Source organism: Dermacentor albipictus, chromosome 9 (assembly GCF_038994185.2).
Source record: "Dermacentor albipictus isolate Rhodes 1998 colony chromosome 9, USDA_Dalb.pri_finalv2, whole genome shotgun sequence".
NCBI classification, from domain to species: Eukaryota; Metazoa; Arthropoda; class Arachnida; order Ixodida; family Ixodidae; genus Dermacentor; species Dermacentor albipictus.
In genome coordinates this window covers 99,612,376-99,633,845 of record NC_091829.1, presented here as the reverse complement: position 1 = coordinate 99,633,845, position 21,470 = coordinate 99,612,376, and the positions used below count along the sequence as shown (strand labels likewise).

At 46.7% G+C, this 21,470-nt stretch overlaps 1 long non-coding RNA gene across 1 annotated transcript in view; it reads right to left on the bottom strand.

Moving 5' to 3' along the window:
- Window positions 1-4,375: 4,375 nt before the first annotated feature.
- The window catches only part of LOC139049558 (uncharacterized), a 65,972-nt gene continuing 48,877 nt past the window's right edge, over window positions 4,376-21,470 (bottom strand). The window contains exon 6 of the long non-coding RNA XR_011508398.1: window positions 4,376-4,580. This is a non-coding gene — a long non-coding RNA (uncharacterized lncRNA). The remainder of the gene's footprint in view (window positions 4,581-21,470) is intronic.

Genomic DNA, 21,470 nt, shown 5'->3' with positions numbered 1-21,470 from the left:
CGCAAAGAGCGATGGAACGAAGATTGCTAGGCATAACATTAAGATACAGAAAGACAGTTGTTTGGATCAGAGAGCAAACGGGTATAGACGATATTCTAATTGACATCAAGAGGAAAAAATGGAGCTGGGCAGGTCATGTAATGCGCTGGTTAGATAACCGTTGGACCATTAGGGTTGCAGAATGGGTACCAAGAGAAGGAAAACGCAATCGAGGATAACAAAAGACAAGGTGGAGCGATGAAATTAGGAAATACGCGGGCGCTAGTTGGAATCGGTTGGCGCAGGACAGGGGTAATTGGAGATCGCAGGGAGAGGCCTTTGTTCTGCAGTGGACTTAAAACAGGCTGATGATGATGATGATGATGACGACGACCACGACGACGACGACGATGATGTTGTTGTTGTTGATGATGATGATGAAGGTGGTGGGCCCCCTCCAAAAAAAAAATCCTGGGTATGTGCCTGGCAGTCAGTGATGTGATGCGCTTGTTCTCCTTTGAATATTGCTGAGGATATAACGAGGGCGCGTGGTCTTGAACCACACTTTAATATTGATAAATCTTTTCCCTGTTATAAGCAAGAACAGCTCAACGGTATCCTTCAGCTATGAAAGGACTGCTTCTCGTCGTCATCAAGGATCCGACAAACATCAGTTGCTAAGCATTGCATAATGACCGGACATGTGGTCCACCACTCCGCCACACCCCTTACTCAGTTTCCACGCGCAAATATGATGCTATATAAGTATCAAATCGGCGAAATTCTCCACGACGACATCATCCAGCTGTCGAAAAGTCTGTGGGCGTATCCTGTAGTCATCGCGAAGAAGGAGGCTAGAATTCTGCATTTCTGCATCGATTGGCACAGGATGAACAAAATCGCGAAGGACGTATACGGCCTCCTTGTGGGGGATGGCTCGAAAAAATTACTAACGGATGCGAAACTTTCGTTACCGAGAAGAACTAAGGCATTGGCATTTTTAGTGACTTTTAATAAAAGACTGAGCGAGGTCAAAGTGACTGCGTCAGAGAAACACTAGGAAAACAATTAATTACTAGACACTTGACGATTAGAACTAAAATCCCGGGGAATCAAGCACTAAAGTCTCACAGAGTATCGCTTGCTGCTCTTACTTTGAGGGATAAGGGCAGACGGTAGTCGACAGGCGACGGCGACAGGTAGCGGCCGGGTGACGGTGAAGTGGATAGTCGTCGACGGCTTCACTGAGTGGCGGCAAGCTAGTGGGGGATTATTGTGAGGGCATTCGTTTTGCTGAGGGCTTGGAGTGTTCACGGCGAACCCTCGAAGTCGAATTTCACTGCATGGGTACCAGCGACCCTCGTAGTCCCATTTCACGATATAGGCACCAGCGATAAACGTGACCGCTTCTGCGCAGTGATAGCAGAGTGGATGGTGGTCGGGTTGCGCGCCAAGAGCCGGCCTTCCTTGGAAGGCTACGCTGTGCCACAGTACGGCTTTGTGGCAGCGGCGTGGAGGCGAAGGGGCACCATGGCGGGGGCCGATGGTGGATTATGTCATCGCGATTGGCTGGAGTTGCACCGCTTGCGACTGCAACTGAGGAGCTTAAGTGGTCGCTGTAGCTCGCCCTGGACCCCTTCAGTGACCGAGGGCACCGGTGGTTGCTACGAAGGCAAGATGTTGCGCAGTTCTTCACGCACTATGGTCTTGATGGTCTCTTGGAGGTCATCGGAGCCCAGTGCTTGCATGGGGCCCTGCGGCGTCGTGAGCACTTGGCGGTTATATTATGTTGTACGCATTTACAAAGTTTTCTCAGTCGCCGTTGCCTTTCGCAAGAACTCAGCTATGGCTTTCGGCGGGTTGCGGACCAGTTCGGCGACTTTTTTTGCTTGACGCCCCGTATTAAGAAGCGCACTGTTTTTCTCCCGCGACATTTCTGGGTCCGCCTGCCGGAAAATACGGGTCATCTCTTCCGTGAAGAACGCGATGGTCTTGTTGAGCAGCTGGACTCGGTTTTCTAGTGCAGTTCGGGCTCGCTCTTGGCCCACGACGCTTGTGAATATCTGTAGGAAGCCGCTAAAGAACAGGTGCCTCTTTGTTAAGATGGTTTCTCGATTCTGGAGCTACGTTCTGTCGGCGCTTTACACTGCAAAAAAGACATGGCGCAGCTTGTTGTTGCTCTTTTAATTGGTAAATTTCATATCAGTGTAGCCAGCTTTCCGAGTCCTCATATGTTTATCCGTGGAACGTTGGTGGTTCCCTGCGCTGCTGCAGCACGATTGGTGCTGGCGACACTGGGGCTTCCATTGTAGCGGCTTCCGTGGCCGTGCACTTCCCGGTATTTTCAAGTAGAAGTCCGTAGTAGGGTAGCAGTCCTTGCTGCCTTCGGCCATCTCTCTGCTACTTGGTAACGTTCGAGTTGTCCTCGGGTGTCGGGTTGGATCGCGGCTTCACGGTGGCGTTCGTTGCATGAATGCACGGGCACCTCCACCAGATGGTGAAGCACGGCTGCAAAACCCTCAATAGTCTGTCTAAATTTAATTGAGCGAACCTGTGCTAATAAAAGCAAGTTGCACTCAAAGCACAACGATAGCTGCAAACACAGCCGGTTATAATCGAAAATTTGATCTGCCGGTGAAGCGCAATGTGCCGTGTGAGGCAATGACAATAACGTACTTGGAAATTTTGAGGAAGGGCGCATAAGAACGTCTCAAGCAAACACGTCTCACTGTGTGTTCTGCGCACTATGACGAGAAACAGCAGTTGCAGACGCAAGGTAACAGGCACCAGCAACTCAGTACACTTATATTTTGCTAAACACTGAATAAATGAAACATTTTCGCCGTGAATATCACCGCTAGTTATTGTCAGTCAATGTAAACAGCACAGAACGCTTACCTTACGATTTCCACAGTGCGTCGGATCCGCATAAGTTTTTGTCTGAGTAATTTTCTCACCAGCGCTTGCACAGACGCTTATCTCGTTAGGAATGATGTTCTGAAGTAAAAAAAAAAAAAACGTTTAGGATGCATGCAGGCCGGTTCCGTTGGAAGCTTGTCTCTTGCCTCCTTGTTTTGAATGCCTTGCGCTAAAAGCATTTTTTCTGGCTACGAGGTACGGTAGCCCATTTGTTACATACCAGCAACGCACTTGTCGCAAAAAGCATGTCCAGTAGCTTTAAAGCCTTTTGGAAAGCCAATTCGTTGCGTACAACCGAAGTAGCGCACAAAATGCACACAGTGAGAGAAAAAGAAACAGTGCTCCAGGATTGGCGTATGTGGACACACGAGCAGTGCAGTGTGGACCACTGTTGTCGCCGTTATAGCACCGGCTACTGCGCTGGTTTTTTGTGCCTTGTTGAAACTTCTAATGCTTTTTCAGGCTAAATATGCACACCGTGTCCGTATGCAGGTATAGAATTTGTCCCCCTTTAGGATATACGAGAATTCTAGGAACACGCTTTCTGAAGCGACCACAGTCTACGCCAGCGAGGTGGAGAGCCGCCTGTGTATTACCATAAAGGTGTGGATTTATGACCGCCATATCGACAACCAGCCTCAAGAAGAGTGAGTTCAGAAGCAATGTGCTGCATTGAATTAGGGCAGTGAAGCTTGCACACCATGCTTATAGCGCGTAGTAACGAACCACAGGCGATAGTGCACAAGCCAGAGTTCTCTACGGCGGAGTCCGCTCTGACAGAAAGTAGAGCTTTGGGAGATGTTAAGCCCGAAAACTAGTTTGAGTTTTGTGTATCCTCGGTAAGTTCCTGCGCAAACTCGCTCTTATTTTTGTAAACTTGTTCGTATACGCATAACTTACGCATGGGTTCTTCACAAGCAGTTTTGTGTTACATGTGTTTGCCCCCTATACAAATCCACAGTCCAAGAGGCCTACTGGTCTATTTCACGCAAAAATGTTATGGTGTTCTAGGTGCCAAAACCACGATCTAATTATGTGGCACGAAGTAGTGCAAGGACTCCGGAAATTTGGACCACCTGGGCTTTTTTAACGTGCACCCAAGTCTGCGTAGACGAGTGTTTTCGTATTTCGCCGCCATCTATTAAACGCAAGCCCTCGGCATGACAGATCGCTTTGTGCGCTGATATCCAAGGCCAGTGCAAGTATCGAGAATCAGTTTCCGATCTGATACGCCTCGACAACTCGGGTGGAAGCGCTGTGCGGGCTTTCGTTATGCTGGGCTTACGAGGAAATTATTTCACGGCTGCATTACTGAAAAAGCCGGGCGGTAGTAGTTTTGGGAACACCGGCTGCGTGTGCGTTGCGTGTCATATGAATGGTATAGTTATGTCTAACTGCGTAGTATTTTAGCTGAAACTGCAAATTTCAAAATTTGAGGCATCTGTTCTAGAAACAAAAAAAATTGGCGTACCTGCGTTTTGATAGGTTCAGTAGGTCGACATCTTACGACCGATGCAGGGTTGTCGATGCAGAACGTCGCTATCGGCGAAATAGTTTGGCTGTAGGGGTCGGGCTGTGATCCTCTCTGGACACGTCTTGGGGAAGTCGATGGCTACCGGCTTGAAGTGGAGTCTGCCGTCTGCTGCTGGGTGAAGAGTCTGCGACGAAGACTGTAGCAGCGTCTGCGCGACGTGAAAAAGTCATTGCTTTTGAACATAGATGAAAAAAAAAAGTAAACGTTCAACCACCGCATCATCTGATTCACTTACTTTCAAATGCTTTCCACACAAGAAAATAAGAATATGGGATTTAGCCATGGTTGAAACTGTACATGTGGCGTTCCGAAAGAAATGGCACTTACATATTGATGGCATATCGACACATGCACTTGTTCGTCTTTTTCCGGTGACGGCTATTCAGCCGCTACCAAACGTTGAACGTTATCGCTCGGCGGAGGACGCGCCTCGATATATCGGAAGTTTCTCGAATGGTATCAGCGGTTCTATTCATTGTCTGTTGCCATGGCACATTCTGTGACCAGATTGTACGCGCGACCAGAATTATGCAGTGCGTTATGCAAGTTACACAGGCCCCAGCGATTATGCTGGCACGCTTAGCACGCTGATCAAATTTCGACGATCACCGACTGTGCTCACCGCTACGGTTTTACTTTCAATGTCACTTTCTGTTGTGGGGTCAGATCCGTCCAATAAAGAGTTTGTTTCATGATTCACAGTTTTAGCTCCTTAGTTCATCGTCACTAGAACGTGGCATCTGGTAGAGGCGCTTTACGTTCATGTACCGGACGCCCCCGCAAAGCCGTGGGACCGGCGAGAATCTTTAATAGACCGCCAGCGCCGCCCAACATCATCGAGCCAGCTGCAGGCTACAATATCTGTCCCCCGAGCAAGAACTTGTTCCTCAGATGAGCGATAAGTGCCACGACAGAAGCCACAATGGCAACTTCAGTGGCACTTACACCGAACGTGTTGCAGCAGCCCAGTGAACCACCAACCTCCCGCAGGTCTTCATTCTTTACCTGGAAAGCTGGCTGGAAACTTACGAAAAGGTCAGCGCGTTCAAGAAGTCCAACTATGACGACAAGCTGCGTCATGCATAGTTCTCCGAAACTAAGCCGCATAACCCCCCTCGTCCCTCTCCCCCCGCCCATGCCGGCACTCCTCAATCATGTCCCTAAAGCGCCGCCAGACCAGTCTTGAGACTTGGCAGCTATTCGGCGGTCAGCACTGGAATGCTGTTGCAATATTATGGCCGAGGTGTCGAAACGATCACTCACCGGGTCTAGGAAAAGGCCGCTGAACTGATGGCATGAAGCAGCTCGACATTCTCCCAGCTAAGAGATGGCGGAATATTTTCGCCTTTCTCGTTATTTCGATGCTTGTTCCGAAATCTCAACGTGCTGCCGCTGGAAAGGCCGTACTGGTCACTTTTCAACGATCTATGTTTCACAGCCATCCCCCCGAAAATCGAAATTTGAATCAAACCGTGCAATAACCGTTCAATCTATAAGAAATATTAATGTCACCCGTTACCTCATGTGGTTTTTATCCTTATTTGTAGAACACTTTTCGGGCGCAATTGGCAACGGGAGAAAAGAGTCGCATGAAATTCAAAATTAAGCAATCTATGGAGAGAGAGAGCCGAGGAAACAGCCAAACTAGAAATAAAAGCAAAAAATAACAAATTTAGGCGCTGTTTGTGAAAATATTTGTCCACGAAAATCTTTTTATTTAAAAAGGAAGTAGAGGAAATGGCGCCGGATGTGAAGACTGGTTCTATGTGTTTCGAATGAAACTTCTAAAGTTATCATTCGAACAGCCTGATGAAGCTACTTCTTTGCTGTGCTTTTGTGGATGTTTTTATAAGCCTTTGCCGTGTCGTAGTGCGCCTAGAACCGCAGCGTCCAGCGCTCTACGCGGTTGTACGGGACTGGTGGCCAGGCTTCATTAAGCAACTTCCCAAATAAGGATACGAGTCGGTTTTGGCACCTAATTTGGTAGAGAAGTAAACGAGGGATACAAAAGAACTGTGATTGTTCCACAAATATATCGTTCTCGATAATTCTTTCAGAGCTAATTAGAAAAACAGTGGTAGAAATCTTCATTTTACGCTTTCGCTTGTTGACTTGTTCTTGGTTGTTTCCTTGCTGCGTTTCTTACCTGCGTGAGCCAATTTGATGTGGTTCCTGGTTTGTCATGTAAAGGATAGCTGTATGTCACAGACATGCTTGCGAAATACACCTTGTTTCGCTTCTCTTTAGTGGGTGTACGTGCTTTTATAGCGAATGGTGAGAATTAAGGTTTCTGCTAGTATAAGTACACCGCCCCTCATTTGCATAGAAAAGTTACTTTGGGGATGCGCCCCCCTCCCTCCTGAAAAAAAAAATCCTGGGTACGTGCCTCCTCGAAGCGAAGAATACGCAAAAAGGAGACCTGACGACCCGACGTATAAGACACTCTCTGCGATGTAAGGCTAAGAACTACCGACCTCGATGTCCTGGTTCATGATCACAGTGTCACTATCTTAGCCTGTACAGGAGCCGACTGCTGTGTCAGCGCTGGCCCCTTCCTTGTCCGACAGGTTGAGGAAACTCATGAGTGCCTAGGAAGGCCATCAAATCTTGGCAGCTGGAGGACACTTAATTACGCTGACCGGAATCTGCATGGCAAGGGTTACGGATGATGACCGGACTAGCCCAGCGACCGTCGTTGTTTTACAACAATGGTCATGGGTCGTAATCCTCGGCATATACTTCTTGAGTCAATGTGGTGAAGTCATCGACCTAATATTGATAAAGCCATGCGATACCGCCGCAGCGTTCTCACAGTAATCGCGCCCTAGGTGTACTTGAAGACCTGAGTCAGTAACGCGCATCGCGCCTCTATCATGATTTTCGTCGCCACAGAAGCAGCCGCAGGCATCAAACCATCGTTGAGAGCGACGAACAGCTACTGGTCGATTGTCAAATTGGTGCTGCAAACAGTATCGCACAGTTAAGACGAGGAAATGCAGAACTATTCGTGACGAACTTCAGCCACGAACATAAACACCTGAACAATGCACGAATGTGGCATAGCCGGAAGAAGTTGCAGCAGTCAGCGATGCATTTGTTCCCGCTTGGATTTTGCCGAAAATATAACGACGGCGCGTGGCCTTGAACCACTTTTTGATATTGATCCATCTATTCCTTGTCATAAGCAAGAACAGCTCAAAGGTATCTTTCTTTCTTTCTTTCTTTCTTTCTTTCTTTCTTTCTTTCTTTCTTTCTTTCTTTCTTTCTTTCTTTCTTTCTTTCTTTCTTTCTTTCTTTCTTAATACTGTTAACCCTCGCTTGAGGGTTGTTACAGGGAGGGAAAATAGTACAACACAAGCAAATTTGACACTTCATAGCATCAGGTTGGGTGTTCACGATAGAAAATATCAATCAAGCATTCAAATTTGTGCACATCCGTCTGATCGACAGCAACATCAGGTAAGGCATTCCACATTTCAATTGCATCCATTCAATTGCACATTCAATTGTATCTTCTTGCTATAAAAGGACTGCTTTTTGTCGTCATGAAGGATCCGAGAAAAAGCAGTTGCTAAGCATCGCATAATAACCGAAATATGCGCTCCACCCCTCTGCCAGTGCCTTTACCCTGTTTTATATATAATATATATGGGGTTTCACGTGCCAAAACCACTTTCTGATTATGAGGCACGCCGTAGTGGAGGACTCCGGAAATTTCGACCACCTGGGGTTCTTTAACGTGCACCTAAATCTAAATACACGGGTGTTTTCACATTTCGGCCCTATCGAAATGCGGCCGCCGTGGCCGGGATTCGATCCCGCGACCTCGTGCTCAGCAGCCTAACACCATAGCCACTGAGCAACCATTGCGGGTCTTTACCCTGTTTTGTGCACAAACATGAATCTATATAAAACAACAAATCGACGAAATGCTGCACGACGAAATCATCCAGCTGTCGAAAAGCTCGTGGGTGTCTCTTGTATTCTTGGCGAAGAAGAAGGATAGAATTCTGCATTTCTTCGTCGATTAGCGTAGCCTGAACAAAATCACGATGGAGGTATACGCGCTCACTGTGAGAGATGTTTGGAAAAATGACTAATGAATGCGAAACATTCGTTACCGAGAGGAACGAGGTAATTTGCATCTTGAGTGACTTTTAATAAAAGAATGGGCAAGTTGACGTGAACAGAAGCACTATTAAAACATGCAACTACTACACACTTGAATAATGGAGCTAAAGTCCCAGAGAATCAACTAGTAAGGTCTCAAAGAATTACAAAGTCCCACGCCGCGATAAATAATGTTTGTGAATGTTCACCTTGTGGACGTCGATATATTGTCGGCGGGTCGGTATATTCCGCTTCACAATGACGCCAGGGATGAGCGTGATATGGCCGTACGGGTCATGGAAGGCCTAGGAACGAACAGCAGGGTAGGCCTGGTACAGTCTTGTCCCACAGAACCAACGGAAGGCCCAGGGCTGGAATTAGTATCAGTCCAAGGGCAGGGTACCGTGGCCGGCTGAGGGATCGCCAGGTAAGTGGATTAACCAGGTAGCAGCTGGGCTTCGGTACGGGAACCCGACGAGCTCTGGCTGCCTGGCACTGCTCGCTTCTGATGATGATGATGAAGCCTCAATTCTGTGCTGTTCCTCGAGCTTCTCTCGGCACTTGTTTTTCCTTTTTCTCATTCTTCACGTGTTAAATCGCTATTGGTCAAATTTGTTCGTTCGTAATTTCCGGTCTTCTTTTTCTTTACCTTCCATTCGCCACACGGAACGATCATTGCCTCTTCGTCGTCTTCGTCGTGCTCGCGTCATTTCGGACAAGCACCGCACAGCACCACGGACACCGCCTACCACATCTGAATACCTCGCACAAAATAACCCCCTTCCCCCGCTTCTTTGTGAAAGATAAAAAACTCTCCTAAATGGGCGTGGGACCGCAAACACAAATATTTCCGTACAAAACAATCCATGAACTAATTCCCTTATATGTACACTGAGGCACAAATTATTTCACACGGGCAAAAACTCCACAGTAGTCAACAAACAAGAACAGTGTTATATTATCTGTCACAAGCTTAGCGCCTGTGGTTACAACCAACTGCGACATTTCCTGGTGCCCCCCCCCCTCCCCCCAAATTCTGAGTTAGCGTTGACAGAAGGGTTTCAAGTGCATAACATTGACTAGTTCAGGCCGTGAGCGGTGGCGCTGTGATTTCAGAATAGCATCTAGCATGACTTCATGACCTGTGCGGGAATACGTCACGTGATCTTGTAGGGTCCGAAATAGTGCCGCAAAAGCTTCTAGATAAGTATTCGTCGGCGTATTGGAGTCGAAACCCAAACACGGTCGCAGAACTGGCACTCGACGTAACGTCGTCGAAGATTGTAGTGTCAGCTTTCGGCCCTATGCTGGTTCTTGACCGGCCGGCGGGTGAGCTGTCGGGCTTCATCAACGCGGTGAAGGTAGGCGGCGACTTCCAGATACACTTCGTCGGTGACGTACGGGAGCACGGCGTCGAAAGTCGTGGTTGAGTTCCTGCCGCAAACCAGCTTGTATGGTGCGATCTGCGCTGTTTCTTGCACAGTCATGTTGTGAGCGAAGGTTATGAGCGGGAGGACGGCATTCGTCGTATTGTGTTCGATGTCGACATACATCGCTAACATGTAGGTGAGCGTTTTGTTCCTTGTTCACACGTTCTCTAGGCCGTTCGTCTGCGCTTTTTAGGCAGTGGTCCTCCTGTGGCTTGTCTGGCTGTATTGCAGAATGGCTTGGGTGAGCTCCGCTGTAAAGGACGTTCTTTTGTCTGTGATGAGGGCTACTGGGGCGCCATGTCGCAGCAGGATGTTATCGAAGAAAAATTTCGCTTCTTCCGCTGAACTACTTTTGGGCAGTGCTTTCGTTATGGCGTAGCGCGTAAGGTAGTCTGTGGCCACGAAGATCCACTTGCTTACAGATATTGATGTCGGAAATGGTCCCAGCGAATTCACCACTATCTGCTGAAAGTGTCGGCAAGGACGCTCGATCGGCTGTAGTAAACGTGATGACCTTGTCGGTGGTGTTTTTCGTCACTGGCTATCACGGCCTGTCTTGAGGTAGCGGGCGACGTCAGTGGTCACGAGTGGCTAATAGTACTTGTATTTTTGCGAGCGTACGGGAAAACCCTGGGTGCCCGGCTGTCTGATCGCCGTTCAAGACTTCTGGCCTCAGTGCTGCTGGCACGACGACAAGGTAGATTGCACGGAGTGGGGAGAAGTTCTTTTTACGAGGACGTCGTTGCGCAAGGAAAACGAAGACAAAACGAACCAAAGAACTCGGTGTCTCGGAGCGAGAAACGATCTGCGCGAGCCAAACGTCGTGATCGGCACGGACAGCCGGACCGCGATGCGCCATGAAGGTGGACGTGATCATGGGGCTGACGTCTCGATTGGATCGTACACTATCTCTCTTGAGAGCACCACGCAGACGCATGACTCCTCGCCAGCAGCGCGGTACACATCGCAGGGGACCTTTCCCACCAGACGCGCTACGGCGCAGCGATCGCACATCAGAGGGGTCCCGCATTGGACGCTGCACCTAAGAATCGCGCTGTGAGCGGAAAGAGGAGCCGCGTCGCCTGAACACGAGAGTTCGAGTGACGCACGCTGGAAGTTGGACGGGGAGAGAGGGAGAAAATTTATTAAACGCAACGGTATTGGGGCATTCGCGCACTGGTCCCCACACGGCCCCAATGCGCTCAAACGAAATGGAGGCGAGATGGATGGATGTTATGAGCGTATCCTTTGGAACGGGATGGTAGGTTGCGCCACCAAGCTCTTGCGATTATACTGCCTAATGTCCTACCTAGGTTAAACAATAAAAAGAAGAAAAAAGACTACGAACTACCCCACCCTAATTTTCTGATCCCCTCTTTCGAACTGTGCTTTTGTACGTCTCCATTTTTGTCGTTTTCCTACTTCCACCAATCCTCTAATCGCACCTTACTAATGCCTATTGCGGAAATGTTTGCTTTTTCACTGCTCTCGCTGAACCTAAGTGCTTGAAGGAGGCCAGTGGTGCCTAAATCAACCGCTGGGTAGACGTCTTCACATTCTAATAAGAAATGCTCCATAGTCTCCCTAGCTTCACCGCAGGAAGCACATGCTTCTTCTTCCGTCTTATATCTTCCTTTATAGGTGCTTTTTCTGAGGCATCCCGATCTCGCTTCGAAAAGTAATCAGCTTCCCTTTCAGTTTTCATAAATTGTTTGTTTCCTGATTTCATTTTTTCCTCCTAAGTAGTTACTCATGGCAGGTTTCTTTTCCATTGCCGCCACCAATGAGAATATTTAAGCCGCTCTTACTTTCCGCTTGACCTTTGTTGCTGTGTTGCCCACCCTACAGGCCGCATACTTGCTAGTAAGCTCCGTAGTTCTTTTCCTCGACTGCGAATCAATGTTTCTCCTATACAGATACCTGAACACTCTCCCAGCCCCTTTACTTTCTTCCATATTCCTCAGCCGTTTTTCACACTCAATTTTACTGCTCGCTTCCCTCACTACAAAACTAGTCCAGCCCAAATCACCCTGCACAGCTTCAGCTTCAACACAGCTTCAGCACAGCTTCAGAAGCGGGCGAGTGGCGCGCCACCTGTCGGGGCAGCGTGGTACATTGCGAGGAGGGGGTCTTCTACGTTGTCACAAGATGGCTCTGCGTGTGCGCCAAGCGCAGAAAAAATGCAGCGGAAACGTACTTAGCTACTCGTTAAACTGCGACTTCTGTAATTTAAATGCCTATAATTACGGATATACACCGCAGTATATCCTTCTTCGGCGCGTTTATAAGGCAACACCGCATTCACTAGAGGCCCTTTTGTCGCATTTCGAACCATCGAACTCATGGCTGAGTTGGTAGGAGAAGAGGAGACGACGAACATGCTGCGGGGGTTCGCTGCACGGTACCACGCCGTTGTGAGCCACGCTATCGGCAGGTCTGGTGGGTGCGTCCTCTTTGTTCGAAGGAATCCAGGACTGTCAGTTCAAAACGTTTTTTCGTGTTCTTCCGGTAGATTTGTGCTGTGTGATTTCACATATAGTGATATCGCATGGCGTGTTATGAGTGTTTATGCTCCAAGTGTGGCGCAAGAACGCGTTAATTTCATTTCTAACCTAAGACAGTGTTTGTGCATTGCTAAGCAGCTTGTTTTGGTTGGGGATTTTAATTGCGTTTTGAACTCAAGTGATAGGTCAACTGGAAGAATGCTTAGAGACAAAAGCAGTGATGTATTGTCACAAATGATTGCAGATCATGAGCTAGAGGATATTGCAGAGTGCCTAGAGGGCTCCCGAGCTGTGAAGTACACTCATTTTCAGGGCAACAGCCATGCCCGCTTGGACCGACTGTACCTGTCACTGGATACGATCCCAAACTGCCGCAGTTATGGTGTTTCGCCAATTTCTTTTACTGATCACTGCCTTGTGAAATGTCAAATAGGATCAAGGAAAGAGAGAAAGAGTTTTTCATGGGAGCAATGGAAATTGAATTCCAATTTATTAAGGGATGAATCTTTCAATGAAGCTGTGATTCGTGCAATTAAGAATATCCATGAAGATAGTGGGGAAAGAATAGGAGAGCAGTGGGAAATCTTCAAACAACAGATAAAAATTAAAGTGATAGAAAGATCCAGCATTTTATTGTTTGAAGCCAAAAAGAAGGAGAAAGAGCTCAAGACGATTTTTGAAAAGCTAACAGCGCTTGAATGCGAAACGCCAGGTGTGTATGCCGAAGATCTGCGTAGTATCAAACAGAAACTGGAGCTTTATGATGAGAACCGTTATCGCGGAGCGCAAGTGAGAGCCAGGGTAGAAGCGATGGCTATAGATGAATGTCCAACAAAACGCTCACTTGGACTCAAAAAATGTCGCGTCCGGCGGAACCATATAGATGTTATTGAAGATAACGGGATAGTAATGACAGACAATGACAGCATAGGACGTGCTTTTGCTCGACATTACGAAGCGCTTTTTGCTTCTAGACCTGTGAATGCAGAGAGGTTTAAAGAAGAATTTCTTGAGAGAATGCCACGACTGCAAGATGACACCAGAACAGAGTTGGAATCACCCATATCACAAACGGAAGTAGAAAAGGCTATAGATAACCTGAATCTCGGCAAGTCGCCAGGGCCTGACGGTCTGAGTGCTTCGTTTTACAAAACATTTAAAAAAGAATTGTCTCATCTGCTTACAGTTCTTTTTAATGAGGCTTACGAACTAAATTTCCTGCCCCGGTCTTTTGGGGGAGCTCATACTGTATTAATACCAAAGACAGAAGAGACAGAGAAGTTAAAATTGGTTTCCTCATACAGGCCTATATCATTAACTGTGATTATAAAATCTTGATGAAAGTGCTAGGAAGGCGGCTACAGAAAGTAATTAAGGAATTGGTTGGTCCTCACCAAACATGTGGAATTATGGTGCGTTCGATTGTGACTAATACACATAAGATGCGGTGTGTGCTGGAGTGCTGCGACATTATGCAAGCAGGGGTAGCAATTCTACAGCTCGATCTCGAGAAAGCTTTTGATTGTGTACCTCATGGTATTTTGCTTGACATCCTTGACCACATTAATGTCGGATCCATCATTAGAGATGGGGTAGCTCTGGCGTACCGGAACTGCACTACGCGATTCATTGTTAACAAGTCAGTGGGGGCCCCCATTAACCTAAAGCGTTCTGTACGCCAGGGCTGCCCCCTGAGCCCCCTTCTGTTCAGTATATACATAGAAACAATGTGCCTAGCGATCATTGAAAGCAGCAACATTCACGGCTTCAGATAAAATGCATCGGAAGTTAAAATTCTGGCGTATGCGGATGACGTCGCAGTTTGTTGTACAGATAAAGAGAGTGTAGCTGCAGCTATCGCTGTAGTGAAGGGTTTTGGCAAGGTAACTGGAAGCATGGTAAACTGGGGAAAGTGTCTTGGCTTCTGGCACGGAGAATGGCCTTCCACCCCTGTCACTTTCGCCAATGTCAAGTGGCTGACGACACCCGTTAAATACCTAGGCGTCCCACTGGAATATTACAAAAATAACGATGAGTATTGGCAAGATCAAACAAGAGAAACACAGATAAAAGCGAACAAGTGGAAAGGTGGACATCTGTCAATGTTTGCAAGAGCTACAGTCTGCAATCTATTTTTTGTCGCAAAAATATGGTATGTAATGCAGGTATTGCATTGTTCAAGGGTAAATATACAGAAGTTGCACCGAGTATTCGCAGTATTTGTGTGGGCTTCGAATTGGGAACGATTCAGTCGAACGAATTTGTTCAGGCGAGTTAAAGACGGAGGTTTGGGAATGACGCACCTTTTTATACGACAGGTCGTAAACCGGTTTTTATTTTTCCGCGAATTAAGCGATCCTTTCTTGCGCACGGTGTGCCAAGTGAGGCTAAGGAGCGCGTTACCTAGCTATGTAGTCTGCACAGACAATATGAGCGGTCCGGTTTGTGGATTCCTTAGAGAAGTTATTTTAAGTGTACGTTTTTTGTCCGTCAGATATTCAAATGAGTACCTTTTTTCAGTGAAACGTAAAACATTGTACAAAGATGTATGCGATGTAGTTCTCCGTGTGCCAATGTATAGGGCCATATACAGTGGAGGCCAAGGGCAAGACGTGCTTAAGCGGGTGAAAAGAATACCAGTAACGCCAGAGACGAAGTCTTTCTTTTTTAAGCTTCACACGGGTACGTTGAATGTCAAAACCTTTTTAGAAGATCGTGGGTTTTTCTTACCCTGGGGCTCGCATTGCTTGATCTGTAAGAAACCAGAAACTATAGATCATGTATTTCTAGATTGTTGGGCGGGTGTCTTCTTTTGGGATGTACTTCAGAGGACTATCAAAAAGGACTTTCCTTTAGATCCACAGGGTATTAGATATTTATCTATAGAAAACGATGATGGACTGCCATTTGACCTTATTATGCTAGTTGGCCTTCACTGTCTATGGCGCGCCCGTATGGCGGGCTATCACTGCGATCCGGATGCTCGGCCTGCAGGAATGCTTTTCCGAGAATGCATGTCGAGATTTGTGGAAATTCAGAAAGCACACGATTGTGTACCTGCGTGGCTGCCAAGGGTGGAACCCTTGACCGCGCTCAAAGAATTCTAAAATAGTCAGCCCTATAAAGCTGACACTTGGTGCTGAAAACTTGCAAATTTGCCTTGTTTTCTCAAATGTCATTTGTTGTTTGATATAGAAGCACAAAACAGGCAATAAAGAAAAAAAAACTCATGGCTGAGTAGTACCGTCTCCGTCTCACACTCCGGAGACCCTGGTTCGATTCCCACTCAGGCCATCTTGTAAGTTGTTTTTATTTATGAATTACCTTCCGCCATTTTTCGCTCACAGCCAAAGCCGCCGACGCCGACGACACCGGCTTTTCTGCGACACGTCCTCCTTAACGCTGTTGCGTTTTAATACAGGGTTAAATACTCGAAGGGCAACGTCGGTATATCCTTGTAAGTGCTCGACAAAGCGTCATAACTCTGCATTTGCTCATTGCTGTTGCGCGGTGTTGTCTGCAGTTATTGTTCCTAGAAAGGCGTCGTTGTCGAGTTCACCTTGCAGTGGCGGGTTAATTAGCCCCGAGAAAGAGGAATGGCGCCCTCTTGCGAGTGACGTCACGGCCAGGACGCCGCTCGCTCCGGCTCGCTCGGCTGCCGCGCGCGCTCGTTCCCTTCGTGTATGCTTGGGGTATAGGTGGCTCGAGCCGTACGTATTGAAGAATAAGTCGGCTTCTTTCAGCTGCAATACCTTAACCACAGTTTCTTCTTCAAAAGCGTGTGAGTCGAGAAACTTTGCGACTTGGATATCGCAAGCTAAGTAGCGTTAAAGGGGTCTACAAGTTTTTGCAATGCATATATGCGCCGTGTCTATCGGTAAATTTTGACTAAAAAAAGAATATCTGCAAATTCAACGCACGAAGTTGTGTATGATACTTCGCTAAACACTTAACATTCCTTTAGTATTTAGCTATGAGAGGTATTGCATTTTACGTGCAAGAAAAATTTGGTAATTGGCGTCAACATGTTATCCGATGTTAGAAAGACACTGCCCAGCGAAGCTGTCATCATGATTCCTATTACTCTGGTGTGTTGTTCTATTCAAATATGGCCATTCATTAATGCGTAAAAAAATAGTTAGGCGCGCATTTCTTATGAAAATGTTTGCTGCTACTTTCATCCCCCTCTGAAACAGGTCTCCAAAAAACGAATTGCTCATGGCTGCTAACACGACGGCGTGTCATGTAGAGTATTTACATAGTTAATTCACAAACACCATAGTAGCAATCACCTGAGAGAAAAGTTTCGTTGTTTAGATCGACAGCCACTCCATTGAAAGTGATGAAATGTATCATAGTGGCCCTCAGTAGCCTTTATCGACAATATGGCACACCCCTGATCACGTAACGGTAGCAATCGACTGTCCGTATGGCGAGGCACGCTATGTTCGCGAAACCCATCAGTTCACTTCAACTTCGAATTAAAACCATAAAGCATTTTTTACAGTGCCAACTGGAATGGCTAAAGTATTCTCGAGCTACTACTACGCAGCTTAGATTGCCTGCAATAGGAAAATTCAAGCACCTTTTGTCTCACCATGTCTCGATCCAGCGTTATTTAGTTATACAAACGGATAACTATTCGCTTCGTCGGTACTTAAAAGAGAACCTTGCAGGCTAATTTAAGTTTGCTCCAATCCAATCGCAAACATTCATAAAGAAAGCACCACAAGCATTGCATATACTTTCACTTGATTTCTGACTCTCCACAGGGGGAATTTCGATATCTTCAATATGTCCCATACTACTAGTCATTGACGCTTCGACTGCTTTCTGGCTGCAGCTATGTGGTCCAGCAGGCATACTTCACTAAAAAAATTGGGCCGAGCAGCCTGTGTCAGTTTGCCAAACAGATTCGTCATGTATATTCCTCAAGCAACAAGCACCAGTGAATTTCTCAAGTGAGTTTGATTTGATTTGATTTATTAATTTCTATTTACACACACACATGTACAGAGGAGTGGTAAATGGAGGTGGATGAGGGAAAAAAGCCGCACAGACGCGGCTTGAGGTAATCTCACCCTCTTAGGTACAATATGGCTGCATGGTGTAACACATCAAGCGCCATATAAATTACATCTATATAGTGGCCATAAAACATTGCAGTTATACAATGTATGAAAGCACAGTGAAATATTTCCACGATAACAATGCAAAACACACTGCGGCATTGAAATAAATAAATGATATACACTTGGTAACATAGACAAAAAAAGAGGAACATAACATGCATTATTAATCATTAACAAACGCGCTCTAAAGAGGTGAGTTGAACGTGTAGCACGGAAAAGGGAATATATATTGGTACATTACTATTTGTACTCTGTTAATAGCTGTAAGCCTTCATTAACTTTACTTCAAATTTCCGCCGCTTAAAAAAAATAAACACGTGAAGAACCGCCTAATGTTGACAAGCAGTTAAAGAAGCAAGTGAGGCGTGTAGAATCTAAGCTCCAGTATTAGTTAAGTCACCGTGCTACTGCCGAGCGTTTCTGTGAGGAAATTCAAAAATTCGATATTATACCATGAACTACTCGTCGTGAGCAAACCTGTTTTAGCGGAATAAAATCAACCTAACTGCTGTAGAAGTCATATATAGCCAGCTTTGTGACATACTTGTTGCACCGCGGCAGGTATGGTATCATAACTGGATTCCTATAGGCTATGCTTTTGCGATTGTCTATCCGCGTATGAAAAACCCGCAATGGGCTGGTCTGCGTCGCTTCGGCTGGCACTGTAGCGTTGCCTTCGAGAGCTGCATTGTTGACTAAGAAATTAGCTCTTTGAATAAATGTTCGCAAAGGAAGACGTCATAAAAATATATTTGAGACGACCACCATAAGTATACAAGCAGAGAGAACGAGGGCGAACAAACGAAAACACCGCAGAAAGCGCCCGTACAACGCACGAACTGTAGCAGACGACAGGCGCGAGTCCGTGCCCTGACGTCACGCGAGCGGCGCTGCGAGCGCCGCTCGTAGCGCCGCTCGACATGTTCGGCGAGCGCCGCTCGACTTGTTCTTGGTTGTTTCCTTGCTGCGTTTCTTACCTGCGTGAGCCAATTTGATGTGGTTCCTGGTTTGTCATGTAAAGGATAGCTGTATGTCACAGACATGCTTGCGAAATACGCCTTGTTTCGCTTCTCTTTAGTGGGTGTACGTGCTTTTATAGCGAATGGTGAGAATTAAGGTTTCTGCTAGTATAAGTACACCGCCCCTCATTTGCATAGAAAAGTTACTTTGGGGATGCGCCCCCGTCCCTCCTGAAAAAAAAAATCCTGGGTACGTGCCTCCTCGAAGCGAAGAATACGCAAAAAGGAGACCTGACGACCCGACGTATAAGACACTCTCTGCGATGTAAGGCTAAGAACTACCGACCTCGATGTTCTGGTTGATGATCACAGTGTCACTATCTTAGCCTGTACAGGAGCCGACTGCTGTGTCAGCGCTGGCCCCTTCCTTGTCCGACAGGTTGAGGAAACTCATGAGTGCCTAGGAAGGCCATCAAATCTTGGCAGCTGGAGGACACTTAATTACGCTGACCGGAATCTGCATGGCAAGGGTTACGGATGATGACCGGACTAGCCCAGCGACCGTCGTTGTTTTAGAACAATGGTCATGGGTCGTAATCCTCGGCATATACTTCTTGAGTCAATGTGGTGAAGTCATCGACCTAATATCGATAAAGCCATGCGATACCGCCGCAGCGTTCTCACAGTAATCGCGCCCTAGGTGTACTTGAAGACCTGAGTCAGTAACGCGCATCGCGCCTCTATCATGATTTTCGTCGCCACAGAAGCAGCCGCAGGCATCAAACCATCGTTGAGAGCGACGAACAGCTACTGGTCGATTGTCAAATTGGTGCTGCAAACAGTATCGCACAGTTAAGACGACGAAATGCAGAACTATTCGTGACGAACTTCAGCCACGAACATAAACACCTGAACAATGCACGAATGTGGCATAGCCGGAAGAAGTTGCAGCAGTCAGCGATGCATTTGTTCCCGCTTGGATTTTGCCGAAAATATAACGACGGCGCGTGGCCTTGAACCACTTTTTGATATTGATCCATCTATTCCTTGTCATAAGCAAGAACAGCTCAATGGTATCTTTCTTTCTTTCTTTCTTTCTTTCTTTCTTTCTTTCTTTCTTTCTTTCTTTCTTTCTTTCTTTCTTTCTTTCTTTCTTTCTTTCTTTCTTTCTTTTCTTTCTTTCTTTCTTTCTTTCTTTCTTTCTTAATACTGTTAACCCTCGCTTGAGGGTTGTTACAGGGAGGGAAAATAGTACAACACAAGCAAATTTGACACTTCATAGCATCAGGTTGGGTGTTCACGATAGAAAATATCAATCAAGCATTCAAATTTGTGCACATCCGTCTGATCGACAGCAACATCAGGTAAGGCATTCCACATTTCAATTGCATCCATTCAATTGCACATTCAATTGTATCTTCTTGCTATAAAAGGACTGCTTTTTGTCGTCATGAAGGATCCGAGAAAAAGCAGTTGCTAAGCATCGCATAATAACCGAAATATGCGCTCCACCCCTCTGCCAGTGCCTTTACCCTGTTTTATATATAATATATATGGGGTTTCACGTGCCAAAACCACTTTCTGATTATGAGGCACGCCGTAGTGGAGGACTCCGGAAATTTCGACCACCTGGGGTTCTTTAACGTGCACCTAAATCTAAATACACGGGTGTTTTCACATTTCGGCCCTATCGAAATGCGGCCGCCGTGGCCGGGATTCGATCCCGCGACCTCGTGCTCAGCAGCCTAACACCATAGCCACTGAGCAACCATTGCGGGTCTTTACCCTGTTTTGTGCACAAACATGAATCTATATAAAACAACAAATCGACGAAATGCTGCACGACGAAATCATCCAGCTGTCGAAAAGCTCGTGGGTGTCTCTTGTATTCTTGGCGAAGAAGAAGGATAGAATTCTGCATTTCTTCGTCGATTAGCGTAGCCTGAACAAAATCACGATGGAGGTATACGCGCTCACTGTGAGAGATGTTTGGAAAAATGACTAATGAATGCGAAACATTCGTTACCGAGAGGAACGAGGTAATTTGCATCTTGAGTGACTTTTAATAAAAGAATGGGCAAGTTGACGTGAACAGAAGCACTATTAAAACATGCAACTACTACACACTTGAATAATGGAGCTAAAGTCCCAGAGAATCAACTAGTAAGGTCTCAAAGAATTACAAAGTCCCACGCCGCGATAAATAATGTTTGTGAATGTTCACCTTGTGGACGTCGATATATTGTCGGCGGGTCGGTATATTCCGCTTCACAATGACGCCAGGGATGAGCGTGATATGGCCGTACGGGTCATGGAAGGCCTAGGAACGAACAGCAGGGTAGGCCTGGTACAGTCTTGTCCCACAGAACCAACGGAAGGCCCAGGGCTGGAATTAGTATCAGTCCAAGGGCAGGGTACCATGGCCGGCTGAGGGATCGCCAGGTAAGTGGATTAACCAGGTAGCAGCTGGGCTTCGGTACGGGAACCCGACGAGCTCTGGCTGCCTGGCACTGCTCGCTTCTGATGATGATGATGAAGCCTCAATTCTGTGCTGTTCCTCGAGCTTCTCTCGGCACTTGTTTTTCCTTTTTCTCATTCTTCACGTGTTAAATCGCTATTGGTCAAATTTGTTCGTTCGTAATTTCCGGTCTTCTTTTTCTTTACCTTCCATTCGCCACACGGAACGATCATTGCCTCTTCGTCGTCTTCGTCGTGCTCGCGTCATTTCGGACAAGCACCGCACAGCACCACGGACACCGCCTACCACATCTGAATACCTCGCACAAAATAACCCCCTTCCCCCGCTTCTTTGTGAAAGATAAAAAACTCTCCTAAATGGGCGTGGGACCGCAAACACAAATATTTCCGTACAAAACAATCCATGAACTAATTCCCTTATATGT